Source organism: Triturus cristatus, chromosome 1_2 (assembly GCF_964204655.1).
Source record: "Triturus cristatus chromosome 1_2, aTriCri1.1, whole genome shotgun sequence".
NCBI lineage: Eukaryota > Metazoa > Chordata > Amphibia > Caudata > Salamandridae > Triturus > Triturus cristatus.
Window position 1 is genome coordinate 1039461204 of NC_140580.1, and position 23236 is coordinate 1039484439.

Consider the following 23236-nt stretch of genomic DNA (forward strand, 5'->3'; position numbering starts at 1 on the left):
GGGTGAATGGGGTTGCTTCCACACCGTTTGCGATCCAACGGGGAACCAGGCAGGGGTGCCCGTTGTCCCCCCTTCTTTTTGCGTTGTATGTTGAGCCGTTGGGGCAGCGGATTAGGGATAACCCGGACATACAGGGGATCCTCTTTGGGGGAGAGAGACAGGCGGTTAGTTTATATGCCGATGATATCATTGCTTCCTTGGAGTCGCCGGCAGGCTCGGTACTAGGGGTGGGCCGAATTTGAGAAATCCACTTTCGCAAATTATCGCGAAAATGTTAAAAATTATCGCAAACACGCGGAAATATCGCGAAGATTCAGACGTTTTTTCCCCGCATGTTCGTGAGATTTTCTGCATGGTTGCGGCTCGCCAACTTACCCATGTGGTTGCTCGCGGGCGCGGCCATCTTGTTTTCAGTTGTCTCGCGGTGCATGATCGCGAGAAGAAAGACGTGATCGCGCGACGCATGACGTCACTGCGGGCGCGATCTGTCGCGAGACAGCGCAAATGGCTAAAAACAATACAACATCTCATGGAGAACGCGACCGGATCAAGAAAACTTGTCGGCGAACGCAGGGATTCAGGTAAGGCGATCGCGCGCACGCGAGAATGTATTATTTTACAGCGCGAGCAAGAAACAAATTATCACCAAGCTGCGGAATGCGGTAATTTTGACATTTCCGCGCTTTCCGCGGAACGCAAAAATGTCAAATTATCGCAATTTCCGCGAACGGAACGAAATTTTAGCCCAGGCCTACTCGGTACCTGCCTTCTTGCAGGAATTGGAGGAGTTTGGTCGGGTTTCGGGCCTACGGGTTAACATTGGGAAGTCCTCAATCCTTTGGCTTCGTGAGGGGGGGCCGGCTGCTGCGGGGGTTTCTGGACGATACGCGGGTATCCCCGTCTGCTCTTCCATCCCCTATCTCGGCATAGAACTTGAAGCGTCGGTGTCCCAGACGGTTCAGCTTAATTATTATACATTTTTACAGCGTGCTGTTCGGGATCTGAACGAATGGAAGCGGCACTCGCTCTCCCTGCTGGGCAGGGTGGTCACGGTTAAGATGTCTCTTCTGCCCCGTGCTTTGTTCCTTTTTCAAACTATTCCAGTTTGGCCACCCCCAGTTGTACTGTCTACCCTGCAGACCGCTATTAATCAATTTGTATGGGGGGGACAGAGGCCACGGCTCCATAAGAATCTGGGCTATTTAAAGCCCGACGAGGGGGGTCTGGGCATTCCTAATGTTCTAACGTACTTCCGCGCGGCGCAGTTGTGCTACCTAGTCGAATGGAAGCGTCCGGAGTCTGAGAAAAGCTGGCTTTTTCAGGATAGGTCCCTAGCTCGAATGGCTCTCTGGAAGGTCCCCTTTCTGCGTCAGGCTCATAGACCTCCTCGCCTTCGGGTTTCCCCCGTTATGAAGACCTTGCTGCGGGTGTGGGATGGAGTTGCAGTACGGTGGGGTTTAACGACATTCCCTTCTCCCATGACTCCCCTCTTTGATAATCCGGAGTTTTCCCCGGGAGTGGACGTTCGGGCATTTTCAGCTTGGAGGGCATCGGAGTGCCGCTCGGCGGGTCACCTTTTTGATTTAGAGGGCATTCTTCCCTTCTTAGAGCTCAAAAGCGTTTATGATCTCCCAGATTCGGAGCGTTTTTGATATTTCCAGCTCCGGCATTGGCTTTTACATGCGGATGTTCGTCCTCAAGTCGCACGAACGCTCACTAAGTTCGAGAAGTGGCTTTACCTTAAGAATACAGACAAGGCCATGATCTCGGACCTTTATGAAATGCTTAGAGAGGGGGCCCATGCGGAGCCCAACGCGGGTGAGCGCAGGTGGGAGAAGGAGTTGGGGCATCGGCTGACGGGTAAAGAATGGGCAGACATTTTCTATCGTGCGAATCATACAGCGCGCAGCACGGCTAGTAGGGATGCAGCGGTGAAGGTGGCCATGTATTGGCATTTGACCCTGGCCCGTTTTCATAGGGGGAATTCAGCACGTAATCCATTGTGCTGGCGTGGCTGCGGGAAGGAAGGCACTATGGTACATATTCTATGGGAGTGTGGAGAGCTACAGCCCTACTGGCAGGAGGTGCTAGATGATGTCGATACTTATTTCGAGACTGAGATCCCGCATTTCCCGGCTTATGTGAAACTGGGCCGGCCGAACCCCCTTACATATCCACTCAGGTCCAGGCGGGGCAGACTCATGGGGATAGCTTTAGGAGCTGCTACGCAGAACATTCTCTCGCACTGGGGTTCTCCACGTAAACCAACACGTTTAGGGTGGCTACATAAGCTGTGGCATGTTCTGGGAATGGAGCGAATTCAGGCATCTCTTTCTGACACTATGGCTGGATTTGTAGATGCTTGGCAGCCCCTGCTGGCTCTCTTATCGACTGAAATGAATGAGATCACATGTCCTAAATATCTCCGACTCCTTCGGCTTGCCAGCTTGGCCTCGGCGTCATAACCTGCGGTGGTCTAGTTGAGGCCGGCCCGGCCACTGTGTCTCCTCTAGGTACATAAGAAAGCACACCAGTTCGGGGTGGGATGGAGGGGTGGGGTTTGGGGGGGGAAGATGGGGGGGCTGTTCTTTTTCTAAAAGGCTTTATTGCTCTGTCCCTCATTTTTGTTTGTGTCGTGCTGCTTCACGCGGCGGCCGGGGGGGGAATTCTCGAAGGCATTTGTTGGATGTATAGATCTCGTTTCGCAAGTGGGGGCTTCTTGATGGATGGAGATGCTTGATCAGTATCAATGTCCCTTACAGGCATGTTTGTAGTCCTTTTGTTGCAACTGACAATAAAATACAGTTAAATAAAAAAATTGATGATTCTAATGTTAACCCCTTACTAATCCCCTTATGTGTTTGTATTTATCTAGCATATAGCGACATTTAAAGCAATCATATTCACATTTTTCGATCCTCCATGAAGATATACTATTGTTAATATGCGTACAGATTTTAGTTACATGAGGTATTTGGCCATGCAAATAGCAGTCTCCCATGTGTAATTTGTTTTTAATAATGTTGATTAATATACATGCAGCACCCGTTTAATAATATTATAATTAATAGATTATCTAATTAGTATTTCCATGCAAAATAGAGGAGGTATACAAAATTTAGCTCTACCTGCTCCATCAGTTCAAGGCTGTCTAACTGACACAAGTGCAGGAAGAGAGAGCAACAGCATCATAACTTAGTAGATATGGCGCTGTTCTGCTCTCTCTGCCGTGAAAATAGAAAACTAAGGGGCATATCTACAAGGCGGCGATAAAAAATTATCGCCGTTTTCGGCCGAAAAGCGGCGATAATTTTATCGCTTTATCAGCAAGGTCACGCTATTGCGTGAAACCTTGCCTTAGTGCCTGAATTCTGAACGCCCATCTTTGCATCTCTAATGAGATGCAAAGTGGGCGTTCCTCCCCAGTATAACGGGAGACATTTCTCCTATTATCAAGCCTCACGCAAAGCAGCATAGCGACAAGAAAAGTAGAGATAACCTCTGTTATCGCTACTTTCCTTATGCCTGCTTTGAAACTGACTTAGCCATGATATCCTATGGAAGGTGGATATCATGGCTAAGTATGTGAGGCCCTATCAGCAAGCTATCGCCAAACTTCGAGGGAATCTCAATTTGGCAGTTAGCGCTAGGATTTTTATCGCTTTTGAGATAAGCGTTGCTAATAGCACGCTATCTCAGCGATAAACATCCACGCTAGCCGGCGATAATTATCCTAGCGCTAAGTGCGCTTAGCGATAATTATCGCCGGTTGTTGCTGATATGCCCCTAAGGGGCATATTATCAAGAAACGGCGTTAAAATTATCGCCGCTTTAGCGACAGAAAACTGCAGCTAAAGCGGCGATAATGGGCTTGATAATATGCTCTTGAGAATTCCAGTAGAAGCCCATGCTCTGGTGTCAACATGGGCTTTTATTGGAATTCTCAAGGGCATATTATCAAGCACATTATCGCCGCTTTAGCAGCCGTTTTCTGCTGCTAGAGCGGCGATAATTTTAACGGCGTGCTTAATAATATGCCCCTAAATTCTTTTTTTCACAATCTGAAGCCACCAAAAGACAAACCAAACAGGTACTTGTCTGAGTTACAAGAATCTGAGCACTACTGAACATTGAAGACTCAGAGCACTGAAAGACACAAACACACTGGGCTTTGAAGTGAGATTCCACAGCATACGTGACCTGAGAGACAGGTACCACAGTATTGTTTCACTCTCTGAATGCATCAAGGTGCAGACGGATGTAAGGGACACTAGTCTACGATTCCACAATGTAACAACAGAAGGAGACAGTTTCAAGATGGTACATGTGTAGGGGTGAAAGTCCTTGCATGGTAAAGAAAGTGATGCCAGCCTGCCATATTTGCCTTTGTAGGGACTCCCCTACAATGGTTCCCCAGTCACTCAATAATCTATGAATCCTCTCGAGACTCCACAGTTGGGGATGCTCATGAGCAGAACACAAGACAAAGCATGTGACTGACGCCACTGGCCAGTAACCTCTCTGTCAGAAGGATCTATAGATTTTGGTAGCAAATAGGGAGCAGAAAGAACTCTTAAAGTTCTCTCTGCATGCTCTCCCTGAACACATTAGGTTAACACTGTCCACATGTCTTGGAGGTGGTTTGAATATTAGCACCAGTACACGACATAACACAGTGACCACTAGAGTCAATAAAGCTGAATGGCCGGCCAGATATATTTGCTTTGCAACTAAAATGATTTTTAATACTTAACACGGAAAATATATAATGCACATAATGTGCAAAAGAAAAAGAGAGGTCTGCAGCTATACTCGCTATTGGTATATGAACCCAAAGTGGCAGGATAGGGGGTATGTGGCACAGAACGCAAAAAAACACATTGCTATTCTGTCACCTAATGTTAGTGTAGATCAGGACTGTGAACAGCACAAAAGCATGGCCTGGTGAGTACACTGGTTGGCCGGGTGCCTCATTGAAAAAGAATAAGTGCAATGGACAAATATTTTGCTCAGAAAACCCCATGTTGAATACCAAGGCTGTGTAGCTGATTCCACATCCTGCCTCTTTATCTCACTGTTGTAGGTTCCTGCATCCTCCCTTTGTCACGGTTCTCTCGTATTTCTCTTCCCTTCCCCTTTTATAATGTCGCTGTCTACAGCTAGGTCAAAGTGCGATGAGGAAAAATAAATGATGGTCCCCGACAATGATGACTACTGGAGTGACACAGTGTAGTGGGGATAGGCCACAAAATGCATTGCTGGAGTTGCGTCGTGCTTGCGACACGACTCCAGCAATGCGTGACTTTTGCCCCAACAGATGCGTCAGAATTTCTGACGCATCTGTCAATCCTTCCACCATGGTGCGCCGTATTGTAAATACAGCGCATTCATGGTGGCGCAAGCATTTTTTAGAGTGGCGCAAGGAAAGTGACGCATCTCTATAGATGCGTCACTTTCTTGTAAATCTGCCCCATAGTGTCTGACATAAATACCGTGCCCTAAATATCGCTTGCAAAAATATAGTCCCATTGTGTGAAATGTTCTTTTATTTTTTTAATAGATGTTTTATTTCATTCAAATACACAGTACACGCTTCTTGCCTGCATCTAAAAAAGAAAACCACATCATTATTATAACACTTTCAACAATTGATCATGTACATATGTTTGAATATTTCCGAAGCTGCATACAATTATCTTTATTATTAATTGTCATTAAATGTGTCCGCCTAAACTTATTTTTAACAGCAGCACAATACTTTCTTCATTCTAAATACACATACATAGCAGTACACATTTACCATTTCGGCTTGCTTTTCTATCGTCTACACCTCTCGGGGCAGATTTACAAGCCCCTTGCGTCATTTTTGCGCCGCTGTTGCGTCACTTTTTGTGACGCAGCGTAAAAATGCGGCCCATTTACAACATGACGCATCTAGGGAGATGCGTCACGTTGTAAAGCCCTGCATCACATTATACCTGCGTCAGGTATAATGTATGCAGGGTGGGCGTTCCAACGCAAAAAAACCTTGTAGAAAGTGACGCAGTGAAATCTACAAGATTTCACTGCGCCACTTCTAGGATGCCACTGCATCAAATTCCTATGCCTGCGTGAAGGAGGCGTAAGGAGTGACGCAGCACAATGAGGATAGGCCTCCCCCTACATTGCTGGAGTTGCGTCATGCTTGCGACACGAATTTCTGACGCATCTGTCAATCCTTGCACCATGGTGCGCCGTAATGTAAATACGGCGCATCCATAGTGGCGTAAGGGTGTCACAGGGTGGCGCAGGGAAAGTGACGCATCTTTACAGGTGCGTCACTTTCTTGTAAATCTGCCCCCTCATTTTTAGCTTCTTTTAGGTGTCTTATTTTCACAGTAGGTGCCTGTTCTGCTCGATTTTCCCGGCCTTCTTGTGAGGAACAATAATGTAATGTGACTTCAGTCTCTTATCATTCAAGTCTAAGGGTTAGAGTAGTGAATGGAGCCTATTTACTAGGCACTTCGACATGATTCTGTGCTCTTCCCCATAGATCAGGGCTTGCACACATAGCCTAGGGGATAGATTCGTTAGTATTAGGGATAACCTGTCCTGTAGTGAGGGTATTTCACGGAGCTGTGCTGAATTCAGGCCTGGTAGGCCTCAAACGGGAGAGACTCCATCTTTCTTTCTGCTCCGGCAGCTTGGGATGCTTCTAGGTCAAACGTAATGTTTTAGTTATGAGGTGTTATTCGCTTGGAGAGAACCGGTTCAGGCCGGCCCTTATCGAAGGATTGTATTTTTCTTCATGCCGAAGACACTACATCAGGCCGGCCGGCTGGGAACGTGTCCTTGGTATGGGGAGGTACAAGAATTTGGTGGGCGGCAGGTTACGGGCCGGAATTTTCCATGAGGAAACGCACCTCTATATTAGTGAAAGTCTGAGGCAGTTACATGTTCAGTCCGTAGGCGGCATCTAGCCGTTAGCAGTAAAGCTACTACTTATTCCAGGGAAGACAGACGCCATCTTGAAGGCGGAGAAGAACCGAGAGACAGATGCTTTCCTAGCAGAATAGCCAGAGAGGAGAGAGTAGCCGATAAGGAAGAGGTCCCAGTGACTCGGAGAAGGGTGATTCCAGGCGAGCCGAGGCACAGACGAGAAGGGAACCTAGATGACCACTGAGTGCAGGCTACATACTACTAAGGTGATGTCGACCCTTTCTTATTAGAGTGTACAACTTAATCTTTCACTTTTCTTTGCAGGTTATGTGTTATATCGTAATGTTATGTGATTGTGTATGTAATGAGTAATAAAGTATCCAGTTTGTAGTGAACTAACATGTGCTGCGTGTTCTTGTATAAGAGGGTAGCCTATTCTTCTAGTCAGCTGCGGCTACATGAACAGATGTTAACCCTGATCAGGTAAGTGGTAACTAAATAAGGGAAAGAGGAGCCCCTCGAACCTGAGAACAGGCTATGCTCGAACTGGCAATCCTTGTGTGATCTGATGAATAGTGAGACTGATTCCCTTTTTGTATGTTATGGTGATCATAGGATGAACTGTCGTATGAGACTGCCGTCTAGGTAGAGAGGTCTGGATTCGTATAGGATCGCGTGGCCGCCACTTGTGATACTGTCGTATGGGCAGAGAGGTCTGGATTCGTAGGGGATCGCGAGGCCGCCGATTGTGCTGAGACTGCCGTCTGGGTAGAGAGGTCTGGGTTCGTATGGGACCGCAAGGCCGCCACTTGTGATACTGTCGTATGGGCAGAGAGGTCTGGATCCGTATGGGATCGCGAGGCCGCCGATTGTGCTGAGACTGCCGTCTGGGTAGAGAGGTCTGGATTCGTATAGGATCGCGAGGCCGCCACTTGTGATACTGTCGTATGGGCAGAGAGGTCTGGATCCGTATGGGATCGCGAGGCCGCCGATTGTGCTGAGACTGCCGTCTGGGTAGAGAGGTCTGGGTTCGTATGGGACCGCGAGGCCGCCACTTGTGATACTGTCGTATGGGCAGAGAGGTCTGGATTCGTAGGGGATCGCGAGGCCGCCGATTGTGCTGAGACTGCCGTCTGGGTAGAGAGGTCTGGGTTCGTATGGGACCGCGAGGCCACCACTTGTGATACTGTCGTATGGGCAGAGAGGTCTGGATCCGTATGGGATCGCGAGGCCGCCGATTATAAGAGGCCTTGGTATGTATAGTAGGAATGCCCTGTCCTTAGGTGGTAGATATATGTGGTTGCAGGATTGTAAATGGGTTCTAGGGAGGGGGTAACGTTCTGGCTGGGTTAGTGAGGCTCTGATGAGCGGGTTCTATCTGATCCGAAAACCCAAGCAGAACATTTGGCGTCACGAACCGTTTACGAAACCTGTGTGCGTTGTGGTTGTATCGTGTTTGCCTTCGGAGCGTGCGTGGTTTTGTTTGTATATTATTTGTATATACCTGCGTGTAGTTTTCTTTTCTCTTTCTTCTTTTTCTTTTTCTCTTTTTCTTTCTTTTCCGAGATGTTTTCTAGAAAGTCGAAATCTACTTTTAAGTTGCCCGTTGATATTCCCGGCTGGGATTCAACGCCTTATGAAGCCTTAGCCCGTGAGTGGGCTGATTCTACTGGTTTGAGTGAGAATTGGAATTCTTTTTTGGAGCTGGCGGAGCCGGCTAATGTGATTACTTGTTTACAGAAGGCGCCGGTATCTAAGGGTGATGAGCTTCCCGTTTTGGGGCGCAGAGGTTGGATTGTTCTGTCTGTGTACAGAATTCTGCATGAGAGGTTGTTGAAGTTGCAGAACTTGCATAAGGATTTGGAAGCGAACTTTGTTGAGATTCAGAATGCTCATACTTTGTTGCGGTGTCAAAATAAGTTGCTTGCTGATAAACTTGATACGTACCAAACTATTGCCGAGAGGGCGGCTGTGCGAATTGCTCGTTATAAATACAAGAATCGTCGTGGTCGGGTTTCGACGCGAAAGGTGCGTCTGGTCGTGGCGAAAGCCGGACTGGATTGGAATCCTGATGAATGGGATGGTAATATCTGGAACTCGAGTGATTCTCCTTCCTCGGGTGAGGAGTCTGCCAAGCGCGAGTCCTCTCGCTCCGGCCGTGATTGTAAGTCTGCTTCTTGCGCCTCTGATGGTGCACCCCGTGATTGCGCTCGTCCTTCGAGCGGAGTAGATGCTTCTTACACTGATTGTTCCTCTACGTGTCCTGGTCGAGCTCCTTGTGATGCTCGTCCCGCGGTCTCGGTGCATCCAGTTTTTCGGCGGAAGGTGCAGCAGGCTCCCGGTGCTCCGAATGGTATTGCTTTAGACTCTTTGGAGGATTTTACTCAACAAGAAATTAGTGATATTTTGCAGCGATTTTGGCAGCGAGCTGGTGAGACCTTACTCACATGGATGATGCGCCTTTATGAACTGGGCGCTGCTGGCATTATGTTGGATGCTGGCGATTGTTTGAAGTTTTGTTCCTTGAGTTCGGATTCTACTGTACAGGATCATTTTCGTAACTTTAATGCTGGTGGTCAAATTTCTTTGCTTCAATTGGCGACTGAGGGTTGTAATCACAAATATCCTACTGAGTCTGACTGGCCTGTGAATGACAAACCGTGGTATACTTTGCGCGATGCTGCACAACGTCTCAAAGAGGAGGTGATGAAAACGGCAATTTTTCTGAATACTGCTGACAGGTTGCTTGATGGTTTCTTGACATCTTCTGTGCGGAATCGTATTATTCGTTCTTCCCCTGTTGCTTATAAGCAGGTCATGATGACTTTATTGATTAATCAGACTGGTAACATGTTATCTGTGGTGCTGGAATCGGTACGCCAACTCGGTGAGTTGGGTGAGTGGTTTAAACCTGAACGGCAGTCCCGGCCTGACACTCGTACTCCTGGTGACAATAAACTTACTAGACGTGATATGTTTTTTGGTCTTATGGCCGATGGTGTGCGGAAGGAGGACATTGATGGTGAGACTACTTCTCGTTTGTGGGAAATGTTTCGCAAACGTGGCTTGGATCGAAAGGAGGGTGCCCGGCGTGTTCGGACAACTGAGTGTGATCGTGGTTTTTCTGACGGTAGCGGTGATGACGACCGCCGTGGGCGCTCTGATCGTCGTGATGATCGACGTTATGTACGTGATTTGTCCCCCCGTCATGTGAGAGACAGGGAGAGAGAGGGGGAAAGAGAGAGGGGGAGAGATGATTATGTTAACAGCAGACGTAGAGATGATAGGGATCAATCCCCTGAGTTGAGAAGGAGAGAGGATCGACACATATTGGCCGATCGAAACCCGCAGTACAATGCAGAGAACAGTAATCCATTTCGTAATGGAGATGGATATGAACAGGAGGTATCGATACCTGGGAAACGTGAGAGTCTTTACCCTGATTTATCCTGGTACACAGAACACAGTAAAAAGGACTAGGAAATAGGTCAAGCTCCAGTACACAGATGGGCTCACAGAGATAATAGACCCTATGTAGATATTGATATTTATTGGAGACATCGTAATATCCAAAGGGCCCGAGCATTGGTAGATACAGGAGCGGAGGCCACTCTTATTCATGGAAAATCAAAGAAGTTTAAAGGTCAGCCTTTTACAATTACCGGATTAGGTGGAAAGGAAACTCCCGCAGTTCAAACCTTACTTGAAATGAGAATAGGTAGAATTCCTAGAAAAGAATACTCTGTATTAGTGGTGCCACTCTTAGAATTCATAATTGGAATTGATATTTTGAAAGGAATGACTTTGCACTTAGATGATGGATGTTACCAATTTGGAACTAAACATTATATATCGTCCAGGCCTGTACGGGTTGGTCGTTTAAGAATGCCCCCCATAAAAGTTCCCCAGGCGACAAAAGTGGTTCGTCAGAAGCAGTATCGTATTCCAGGTGGTCATGAAGAGATTAGTACCACTATTCAGGAGTTGGTGGATGCAGGAGTTATAACCCCAGTTACTTCTGCTTGGAATAATCCTGTTTGGCCTGTACGTAAGAGTGATAATTCTTGGCGCATGACTGTTGATTATCGAGAATTGAATAGACACACACCCTCTTTGACTGTTGCAGTACCGGATGTTATTACCCTAATTGAAAGAATCCAAAAACATCCAGGTACATGGTATGCGTCCATTGATATTGCTAATGCTTTCTTTTCGATTCTGATTGCCCCTGAGTGCCAGGAACAATTCAGTTTTACGTGGAACGGGCGTCAAATGACGTTTAGAAGTCTTCCCCAGGGCTATGTGCATAGTCCTACGATATGTCACCGGCTGGTGGCAGAGCATTTGGCTGAGGTACCGGTTCATCCGCAAATTCAGATATGTCACTATATTGATGATATTTTGATCCAAGGCGAAACACAAGAGGAAGTTCAGACCCAATTGGATAGAGTCATTGAGTGCTTGCGTGAGAAAGGTTGGGAAATCAACCCGGATAAATTACAAGGTCCGTCCCAGGCTGTGAAATTTTTGGGCATTAATTGGCATGAGGGGCACCGAGAAGTGATCCCTCAGGTTAAACAGAAAATTCTTGATTTTGCAGTTCCGAGGAATAGGAAAGAAGCCCAAAGCTTCATTGGCTTGTTTGGTTTTTGGCGCCAGCATATTCCTCATTTAAGTCAAATATTGGCCCCTTTGTACCAGGTCACTCGTAAAAAGAATGCATTTGAATGGGATAAACCACAGCAAGATGCGTTCAGTCTGGCAAAAGAAGCAATTCAGCATGCTCTGGATTTATGGCCTGTATGTGATGGTGATGTGGATTTGAATGTGTCTGTACAAGGCCTTTATGCGAATTGGAGTTTGTGGCAGAAACAAGGCAAGAGTAGAGTACCGTTAGGTTTCTGGACTAAAAAGTTACCTGATGCTGGTGAGCGTTATACACCTTTTGAGAAACAGTTACTTGCATGTTATTGGGCTCTGGTGGATACCGAGCAATTGACTTTGGGACATGATATAGTTTTGCGACCTGAGATTCCTATCATGCAGTGGGTTATGAGTTCGCCGAAAACTCACCGAATTGGACACGCTCAAGAGGCGAGTGTGATTAAATGGAAATGGTATATACAAGACAGGGCACGTGTGGGACAAAAAGGAGTTGCATCTTTGCATGAGCAGGTGGCACGGGCGCCATCAACTGAGACTGAGAGTGAATGTTCCGTACCTTTAGTACAGGAGTCTCCTGTTAAGTGGGGTAAACCTTTTGATGATTTGTCCGCAGAGGACAGAAACCATGTCTGGTTTACGGATGGTTCAGCAAGGTTCATAGGGACGAAATGGCATTGGAAGGCAGTGTCCTATAATCCGATCACACAAAAATTGCTGAGTACAACTGGTGAGGGTAAGAGCAGTCAATTTGCTGAACTCTATGCTGTTTACCAAGTTCTGAAACAAGAGTTACCTGGCACATGTCATATTTTTACCGATTCTTGGTCTACTGCCAATGGACTGGCAGTTTGGTTACCGACTTGGCATTCCCATAGTTGGAAAATCCATTCAAAAGAACTGTGGGGAAAAGAATTATGGCAGGAGATTTGGGAAATGCTCCCACAGAGTACTGTTACAATCTTCCATGTGGATGCTCATACCCCGATAGACTCTCTTGACAAATTCTTTCATAATATTGCAGATGAGAAATCTAAAATTGCTGAGGCAGTGGTGGACACGCAAGATTCTGATATTACGGGATTGGCGAAATGGGCCCACCAGAAAGCAGGACACTTTGGAGAGAAAGCCACTAGCAGATCATTCTTTGGACTGTTGCTGCAGGATGTGTCGGCGTTGGACTCCTTTTGGGCTGGTACGACGAGAGAGGAGGGATCCCATCAACCCGGGCTGAGTTGAGAACCCGAGTGTCGCGTTCCTTCGCTGCGTGGGATTCGTCGCCGAACTTTTGGATTACATTGGCCAAGCAAGTGACTAAAGCCCCTCATTTCTGCTTGACACCGATGAGATCGGTGACGGACATTCTGGCAACTTGTTTAGTTGCTGTCCCTGCTTCATTGGAGACTTTGACTCATATTTTTAATATATCAAATGCTCGCCCCAATGTTCTTCTGGGCGATTTCGCTGCCCATGAGTATTGCCCCTTGTGTACTGTACTGTCAGACCCGATACCCCCCATCCAGTCCCAAATAGTTACCTATAATATCACACAGGGTGATTTATGTTTTTTCCTTACTTGTGATCCTAGTGCGATTTCTGAATGTATGCGTTTAAAATTGAAAGGTGCCACTTCATTCACCGCTCATGAACGAACTTTGTGCCTTCAAAGGACACCGAAATCATGTACTTCTGTTCAGAATAACATGACTTGCAAGAGTATGGTAGTTACCCCCAGTCACTATCGCACGATGTTACTACCTGCCGGATGGCTTTTCTCATGTGGTAATACTTCCTGGCCATATATCCCCGCAAATATTTCTGGAGGCCCTTGTGCCATTACTAGACTGAGCTTGCTAATGTTCTCATCACATCCGAATGCCAACTCTCGTGTGATTCGAGATACACTGAGGTTACAGGAGGATTGTGACTCATCTTTGCATTTATATTCCAAGTCTGAATACCTTAGCCTGGCTATTTCAATTGTTGGTGTTCCTGCTTTGGCAGTTTATAATGCCAAATCTATTGGGAAAATGGCCTGCTGGATGGTAAAATCCATCAATCATACTTCTACAGTCCTGTCTGACATGCTATTAGACGCCCAGGGTGAACGTAGGGCTATCTTGCAAAATAGAGCGGCCATTGATTATCTTTTGCTTAAACATGGACACGATTGTTCTGATTTTGAGGGTCTTTGTTGTTTTAACTTGTCGGATCATACAAAATCTATTCAAGCTCACATTGATAAATTACATGACTTGACAGAAGAAGTTAGAAAACACATTGACCAGGGCTGGTTTGACTGGCTCTTTAATTGGTTACCTAATTTGCATATGTTACGTCAAATATTAGGAGGTATTCTGATTACTATCGGCATTTTGATTTCTATCTGTTGCTTTATTCAGTGTATTCCTTCACTACTTCAATTCTGCACACCTGGTACTAGACATAGATCAGTTAGTCTTGTTTCATATTATTCTTCCACAGATATTAGTTCCGTTTAATGAATGTATAATAGACTGAAGTCAAGGGTGAAATGTTCTGCTCGATTTTCCCGGCCTTCTTGTGAGGAACAATAATGTAATGTGACTTCAGTCTCTTATCATTCAAGTCTAAGGGTTAGAGTAGTGAATGGAGCCTATTTACTAGGCACTTCGACATGATTCTGTGCTCTTCCCCATAGATCAGGGCTTGCACACATAGCCTAGGGGATAGATTCGTTAGTATTAGGGATAACCTGTCCTGTAGTGAGGGTATTTCACGGAGCTGTGCTGAATTCAGGCCTGGTAGGCCTCAAACGGGAGAGACTCCATCTTTCTTTCTGCTCCGGCAGCTTGGGATGCTTCTAGGTCAAACGTAATGTTTTAGTTATGAGGTGTTATTCGCTTGGAGAGAACCGGTTCAGGCCGGCCCTTATCGAAGGATTGTATTTTTCTTCATGCCGAAGACACTACATCAGGCCGGCCGGCTGGGAACGTGTCCTTGGTACGGGGAGGTACAAGAATTTGGTGGGCGGCAGGTTACGGGCCGGAATTTTCCATGAGGAAACGCACCTCTATATTCGTGAAAGTCTGAGGCAGTTACATGTTCAGTCCGTAGGCGGCATCTAGCCGTTAGCAGTAAAGCTACTACTTATTCCAGGGAAGACAGACGCCATCTTGAAGGCGGAGAAGAACCGAGAGACAGATGCTTTCCTAGCAGAATAGCCAGAGAGGAGAGAGTAGCCGATAAGGAAGAGGTCCCAGTGACTCGGAGAAGGGTGATTCCAGGCGAGCCGAGGCACAGACGAGAAGGGAACCTAGATGACCACTGAGTGCAGGCTACATACTACTAAGGTGATGTCGACCCTTTCTTATTAGAGTGTACAACTTAATCTTTCACTTTTCTTTGCAGGTTATGTGTTATATCGTAATGTTATGTGATTGTGTATGTAATGAGTAATAAAGTATCCAGTTTGTAGTGAACCAACATGTGCTGCGTGTTCTTGTATAAGAGGGTAGCCTATTCTTCTAGTCAGCTGCGGCTACATGAACAGATGTTAACCCTGATCAGGTAAGTGGTAACCAAATAAGGGAAAGAGGAGCCCCTCGAACCTGAGAACAGGCTATGCTCGAACTGGCAATCCTTGTGTGATCTGATGAATAGTGAGACTGATTCCCTTTTTGTATGTTATGGTGATCATAGGATGAACTGTCGTATGAGACTGCCGTCTAGGTAGAGAGGTCTGGATTCGTATAGGATCGCGAGGCCGCCACTTGTGGTACTGTCGTATGGGCAGAGAGGTCTGGATTCGTAGGGGATCGCGAGGCCGCCGATTGTGCTGAGACTGCCGTCTGGGTAGAGAGGTCTGGGTTCGTATGGGACCGCGAGGCCGCCACTTGTGATACTGTCGTATGGGCAGAGAGGTCTGGATCCGTATGGGATCGCGAGGCCGCCGATTGTGCTGAGACTGCCGTCTGGGTAGAGAGGTCTGGATTCGTATAGGATCGCGAGGCCGCCACTTGTGATACTGTGGTATGGGCAGAGAGGTCTGGATCCGTATGGGATCGCGAGGCCGCCGATTGTGCTGAGACTGCCGTCTGGGTAGAGAGGTCTGTGTTCGTATGGGACCGCGAGGCCGCCACTTGTGATACTGTCGTATGGGCAGAGAGGTCTGGATTCGTAGGAGATCGCGAGGCCGCCGATTGTGCTGAGACTGCCGTCTGGGTAGAGAGGTCTGGGTTCGTATGGGATCGCGAGGCCGCCACTTGTGATACTGTCGTATGGGCAGAGAGGTCTGGATCCGTATGGGATCGCGAGGCCGCCGATTATAAGAGGTCTTGGTATGTATAGTAGGAATCCCCTGTCCTTAGGTGGTAGATATATGTGGTTGCAGGATTGTAAATGGGTTCTAGGGAGGGGGTAACGTTCTGGCTGGGTTAGTGAGGCTCTGATGAGCGGGTTCTATCTGATCCGAAAACCCAAGCAGAACAGTGCCATATGTCCTCGTGACGCGGATAACTCAGGCCGAGTGTTGAGCATGTATGTGTGGTTTTACTACAGAAGATTAATGGAGTGATTTTGAGTTAAGCGGAAGGGGTATTCTGTGGCACACATGATGGAGTACCTTGCCCACCAAAGTGACAGTCTATGTGTCCTATTTGGGGTTGAGAGGACCATCAGCGGGGGGCTTTATCAACATAAAGCTACCTCCATTGGTGCGATGAAGTTGGAGGCATCGGAGTTAAGCTATAATATTGTCCATTCTGTTCAACATTAAGACCTGCGTGCTGTCCTGACACTAATATATAAATAGGACACACTAACATTCATTAAGGTGGCTGATGTTAGTCCTTCACCACCCTGATGGGCAGTACTCTAAATAGGTCTTATTTTTATGATTTTTTTAAACACTAATATGAACAAAATGCGCCGGAGGGTTCAGATGATATACATTATTAGGGACGTAGTAACCACCTCTTTTCACTCAAAATGCAAAAAGCATGGGGATCTGCTGTGGTTAGTACTTACTTGGAAAACTTTTGTAAAGTTGTGTTAGGCTACTCCAGCCCACTTTGGATGACCAACTCCGGCAGGGAGCAAGTCACAGGGTGCCAGTAAGGTTTAGCAAGGCAGTTGACTTTCATTAAAAGCATTCTCCAATCAAGGTCCAAGCTCTAGGGGCAAACCACTATAGGTATCAATGGAATGGTCCTGATGCAAGGGATACAGGATGCTGATGATGCTTAAGGGTGCTACTGATTCTGATCCAGTCAATGAAGGTCTTCCTGGGGCCACCTCATGGCCCAGGAACATGGTGAGGCAATTTCGGCTGCAGGGGTTGATGTACCTTATAACCCTTGTGAAGCTCAGTCAAAAAACAATTGTCACTGGTCTACTGGTCAACAGTCACAGTGAAAGCAGTGGTTTAATTGAGGCTTGTGTCCATCTTGAGTGACCAAAATGCACTCCCATGACTCTCATGAGTCTAGCAGAATCAGGTGCAAATTTGGAGCACTGGGACTCGGTCTACCAGGATGCGCTTCAGTAGTCAGTGGCAATCAAGCGTAAAGCGTGAGAGGGTGAAGTCAGAAGGGATATGCAGTGGAGGAAGGAAGGAAGAAAATGGTGGTATATTTTGAAAACGTTGAAATGTAAGTGTAGAGAAAGGAGCTGACTAAGGGGCTGTGTTAGAACGAGGGTAACTAACTGGTACTGAGTCATAGATGGTTTAACGGTTTGGTAGGGGTGAGAAGCCTCTTTTGCTAAAACTTTAATAGAGTGCTTTGTGAGGAGAGGGAGAACGTTTAATAGGGACCGGGGTTAACTAGGCACGGGAAATGATTGATTTGATTTAAATGTACATTGAACTGTGACATTGGTTTTCACGAGGTAATGGTGTTGTTTTAAACATTTGCAGTAAATCCCTGACGAAGGGCAGAGAAAATGCCCGAAATGCATTGGATTGAGGATGTTTTTAAATGTATCTGGCGTGTTGCAGGAAGAAAAGGCCTGTGTTGGCAAACTGCAACATTTGAAAATTTGAAAATTTGGAAAGACATTTGAGTGTCGCACATGTGATTGTCGATTCACATTAAGCATTGGTAGAATGTGGAAATAAACATAAAACAAAATTGGATTAAACAGAGTCATCGTTTGTTCAAGGGCTGTGCGTCCGTCTAGGAGTGCAAGATGCGCTCCATTCCTGACAGATTAAATCAAGCGATTTTGCCTACCAACTAGATAAGTCAGCTTCTTCAACTTTTGTGGCCCTGGAGCTGTAACAGGAAGTTAGGCAACTCTCTCTTAGTGTTCATCTCTTCTGTCTGTGGCTTGGGGATCACATTTCTTGAGCAGGGTACCACAAGAATAGTCCTTTGTTTGCTAGCCCAAGGATCAACAGGTACAGCCTAGACTTTGATGCAGTCTCTCTTTGCCTGGTCCAGGGAACAGCAGGGTAGTCTTTCTTTGGTCCTCTCTGCAGTGCAGAAGTGATCCAAGGTCTGGATGACAGGTGTGCCACTTTAATGCTCAAACTGTGCCCTCGGGATGTGGTGACCAGGTCCCCTCCCACCTGATGATGACTTCCTGCAAAGTGTAGCATCTAGCCATCCCAGAATGCAATATTCTTTCCACTGCCAAAGGTGTGGCTACCTGGGGACTACACACCCATGGGAAAACTGATTTGGCAAGCATTTTCCCTTCTCTATCTCCAATGCCTACCTGTCTATCAGAACAAAAGAACAACCCCTCTTGTATGTGTCCACCATTTGGCTTTCACAGGCAACTTCCCCTTTGAAGCTCACATTTGGGGCTCACACCCTGTGTGGCATCCTGCCAGGGAGTAGTAACACCTCTTTCAATGGCAGGCCTCTATTGTATCCTTTCCTGGGAGATGTTCACACCTTTCCCCAGGAGAGGAAAAGGTTGTTGAATGGCCAGCATCTGCTGTGGGCACAGGAAAACTTGAGCAATGGAATGTAAACTTTCTAAAGTTGCCTTTTACTCAAAAGTTACATTAAATTTAACTTGGACATCACGTCTGGTTTACTGTAATGATTCTTTTGATACCTTGCAGTGCCAACTTTAGTAATCTCATTTAAAAGTTATCACAACTGAGTTGTCAAAGTGTAACCCTGTGCTTGCCAATGGGACAACTAGTCTTTCCAAAGTAAAAGCAACAAATTAGGATTTTTCTGTTAGGACAAATAAAACCATGTGTCTTACTTTTTATTATACAGCACCCTGCCTTAAGGTTCGACAGGCCTACCTTATCGATGACATATATCTTAAAAAGAAAGCCTGGACTGTGTTATTAGTTTAAATGACAAGGAAGGGTTAGCAGTTTAAACTTGCTCTACTAGTTTGCCGTGGCAGGGTGGAAGACGTGGTGGCACAATGAGGGCATACCATGAGGAACACTTTAATTTGCACTGCCTGGGTGACCCTAGTACCAATACTAGGGACTTGTACATAAGTTAACCTATGCCAATTGGGTGTAAGCCAATTGAACAGACACTTGTAATGGTCAGAGCAATGGCGCAGAGGACTAGTTAGCAGGTATCAGTGCACTCTCAGAGTCATTACACCTGTACCTAATAGTCAAAAAGTGGAGTGAACCTGCAAAAAGCCATTTCCTCACAGCCTCCCCGATTATTTCGAAAGGGACTAGAAGATAAATGAATACACAGTTAAGGATGTTAAGGTGAACTTGGCATATAATATGGTGCCAATGTATCAGACTAAACTCGTCAACAGTGCTTCTCCAAGAAGGAAATTTCCCAGCACGTTACCTCAGGAAACATAAGGAGCACAGCCAGGTTAACATGTGTAAATGAGGGTAGCTGACCTCACTGAACTTGCTGCACGTCAACATCAAAGCAGAAGATCGAAAGAAAATGATGACCAAAACCCCACACACCTTGTACGGAAAATCAGGATCAGTTTGGTGCATTTCTTCCACAGCTAACAGGATGGGATCATTTTATAACAATCATTTTATCATAGAGCACCATTCCCCCTCAAGATATTGAAATGTGATGCAGGCATAAGTATGGTCTGTTCTGTTCTCAAAGATGGTGGAACAAATTTCAGTGACAAGTGTAGACTATTCAGAAAGACTCTGTGGGGCTTATGTTTTGGCCAAGGAAAACTGGAGGAGCTTGATTTTTCTAATTGATTGAGGAACATTATTGTGGAAGGGCAGCTGTCCCAATTGTGTATTCTAAACACATATGGAGTAAATATGTATAGGCAGAAAGAGAATTATGAGAGGTTGCCATTGACCTTTCCATAAATACCTTGCATGGAAATACATGGCAGGCACTTAAGCACAGTCCTGTATCTAAATTCAATATATTTCTCACCCTGCTCGAGTAAAGTACTTCAAGGCAAAAAGCAAATTAATTACATCATCAAGTATCTTCTTATGGTTCTCAACTAACTTTTCTTTTTTCATCCATCACTATCCTAAGTGATCATGTAGGATGAAAGGGTGAAAAATATCCATGGACAAAAAGCTATTCAAAACCTACTGTACCAAATGATTAAAAAGTGCCCACTAAACTTCACCCTGAAAATCTTCTCATAGGTACAATCATATCTAATTGGATAAAAAGCAATATTTTAGAGTTGCTTGTAAAATTTATCTGACTCCTCTAAACTTTTTAAGGGGATTTGTGTGGTTTTCATTGAATGATCTCTGAATCACCTCTCTACGCATCTGATCTTGTTTTTCTATTATGTTTCGATCGCACGAATACCAAAAACTAAATACACCACACATGGATATAAATGAAGGGCTAGGATATACCCTTCTTATTTATTCCATCCAATACACCATTAAAACAAACTTGTTACTCCTAGATAGTTCTGCTATCTAATGGGTTCAGTACATATCATTCTTCCAAGCACTGCACTTTCCTTTAGCCAAAAAACATAGGGCATATTCTCAAGAACGTGCGATAATCATCACCAGAATAGGTAAATGCAATCTTTCATATCGCTGTCTATCGCGGGAAAATAACTCTGTGTTAACGTCCTATTCACAACACGTCGGTAACATGCGATAGATTCCTGATAACACGTCAAATGTCCGCAAATCACCGGGCCGGCGATGAAAACCTAAACCGGAACTTGAAAAGAGCAGCAAAGGGTCCAACAGCGATAAAAATAGAGCGATAAGCAGCACCACACCTGCACGTCCCACAAGTCAGGCAGGAAAAAATCACTATAAAAACGGCAGCAAAAAACACACAAAAAACACATACAACTGCAAAGCACCATTGAGGTAGCCGGAGCAAGTACAGAGGTCACCCAATATTCAATCAGAAGGGGCCATGACTTGTGGTGCACTGATGTAGGGGCACCAGAGCTGAGCGTACCCATGTGAAGAAATTGTCAATGTTTGCGTCCCTTCGGGATATTCCTGCTGCAGCTGCAGTGGGGTGTGTTACACCTGCCTCATCTTCATCATCATCATCCCAGGTCTTCGACACTGCCTGAGGTGACATTGTTGCGTCCACTGTCCACAACACTTCAAACACCAGCAGTGTATGTCCACATGGACATGTCGGTGCTCTGCATACTGATGTCTGACAAGCACATCACCACCATACTTAGGTGCCGATTACGATCCTGGAAAAACCGGGTACGAACCGTCGGTCGGAGCGTTTTCTCCGTCCGACTCGTACCCGGTTGTAAAACTTTACAAACATGGAAGTACGATTCGCACGGAAACACCATTTCCGTACGAATCGTAAAAAACACCATCCGACGAAAATATACATACGAATGTGATCCGGGAATGCCCCGACGTGACGTCAAGACGCTGTCAGGCAGCGTTTCACGACCCAGGAAGTACGATTCGAACCGACAGCAGTCCGGACGGCAATATTTTTACGGCACCCAAAAAGTGCCGGAAAAGCGAAGTACGCCGCAAAACGACCAGAATAGGGGGCCCGGTACACGCCGTACACCCCCCCAGCCCCCGTGAGTACGCGCCGTACCCCCCCAGCCGCCAAGAGTACATGCCGAACCCTCCGTGTATGTACACCCCTGTACGTGTCGAACCCCCGTGTATGTACACCCCTGTACGTTCGAGTCGTACCCCCACCCGTGTATGTACACCCCTGTATGTGTCGAACACGGAGGTTTGACACATACAGGGGTGTACATACATGGGGGGTTCAACACGTACAGGGGTGTACCTATACGGGGGGTTCGACACGTACAGGGGTGTACATACACGGGGGGTTCAACACGTACAGGGGTGTACATACACTGGGGGTTCGACACGTACAGGGGTGTACATACACGGGGGGTTCGACACGTACAGGGGTGTACATACACGGGGGTTCGACACGTACAGGGGTGTACATACACGGGGGGTTCGACACGTACAGGGGTGTACATACACGGGGGTTCGACACGTACAGGGGTGTACATACACGGGGGGCTCGACACGTACAGGGGTGTACATACACGGGGGGTTCGACACGTACAGGGGTGTACATACACGGGTGGGGGTACGACTCGAACGTACAGGGGTGTACATACACGGGGGTTCGACACGTACAGGGGTGTACATACATGGGGGTTCGACACGTACAGGGGTGTACATACACGGGGGGTTCGACACGTACAGGGGTGTACATACACGGGGGGTTCGGCGCGTGCTCACGGTGGCTAGGGGGGTACGGCGCGTACTCACAGGGGCTGGGGGTACGGCGCGTACTCACGGGGGCTGGGGGGGTGGGTCAGCGTGTATGTGGGCACATGTCTCTATGGTTGCAATGGGAGTTCGGTGCGGACGGTGTTTTTACCACACGGTTGTGACATCGGACGCACGGGATGGATCGTACTTGCGCGGTCGGACTTCACTTTTCACGTTTGTACGGTAAATCGTCCGGGGAGGTGTCGGACACATTTTCCGACCCGAGGACGTGTGGGGAATTATTCCCAATGCGACTCGTATGGAGTTTTTCCCATGCGAATCGTAATTGGCAGTTTGTACGGCACTTATACGATTCGTACGGTAAAAAGACCGGATACGAGTCGTACGGGGAATTTTTTTCCAGGATCGTAATCGGCACCTTAATATTGTGTGCATTCTTATTCATGGGTGACTTGCCTCCTTCACACACACCTCTCCCCACATTCTGCTATTGTGTGGCTGAGGGGCCATGCAGTTTTCGGAACGTCCGCTGTCCTGTTCTGCACAGCCTCGGTGGGAGTCAGGGGGGGTGGCCCGGGGGGCATGGGGGTTGTGGTGTTGGGTGTTGTGGACCACTTGGGTCTACGAGCTGCATGATCAGTAGCTACATGACATGTGTTGGTCTTCAGATGTGGCTCTGGGTTGGGCTTCCTTTCATACTGCAGGTAGTCAATCTGCTTTACACCAGTAAAAGGCAGGTGTTGAATCCCTGCTGCTAACACGCCTTGTCGCCTGTTTTTGGGTCGCATCGCAGGTCTGGCTGGTCGTTGAGAATATCGCGAAGTGGTGTTTTCATGTTTTTTTGCACGGGAACACCTACTCTGCATTTCATTAGCATTAGTTGTCGCTCTCACCCGTGGCAATGTTTTTTGCGGAAGCTATAGATGGAAAACTGGCGATATCTCATGTAAGGTCATCATTATAGCGAAACCCTATTATTTACATGAATATTTACAATGTCATAGT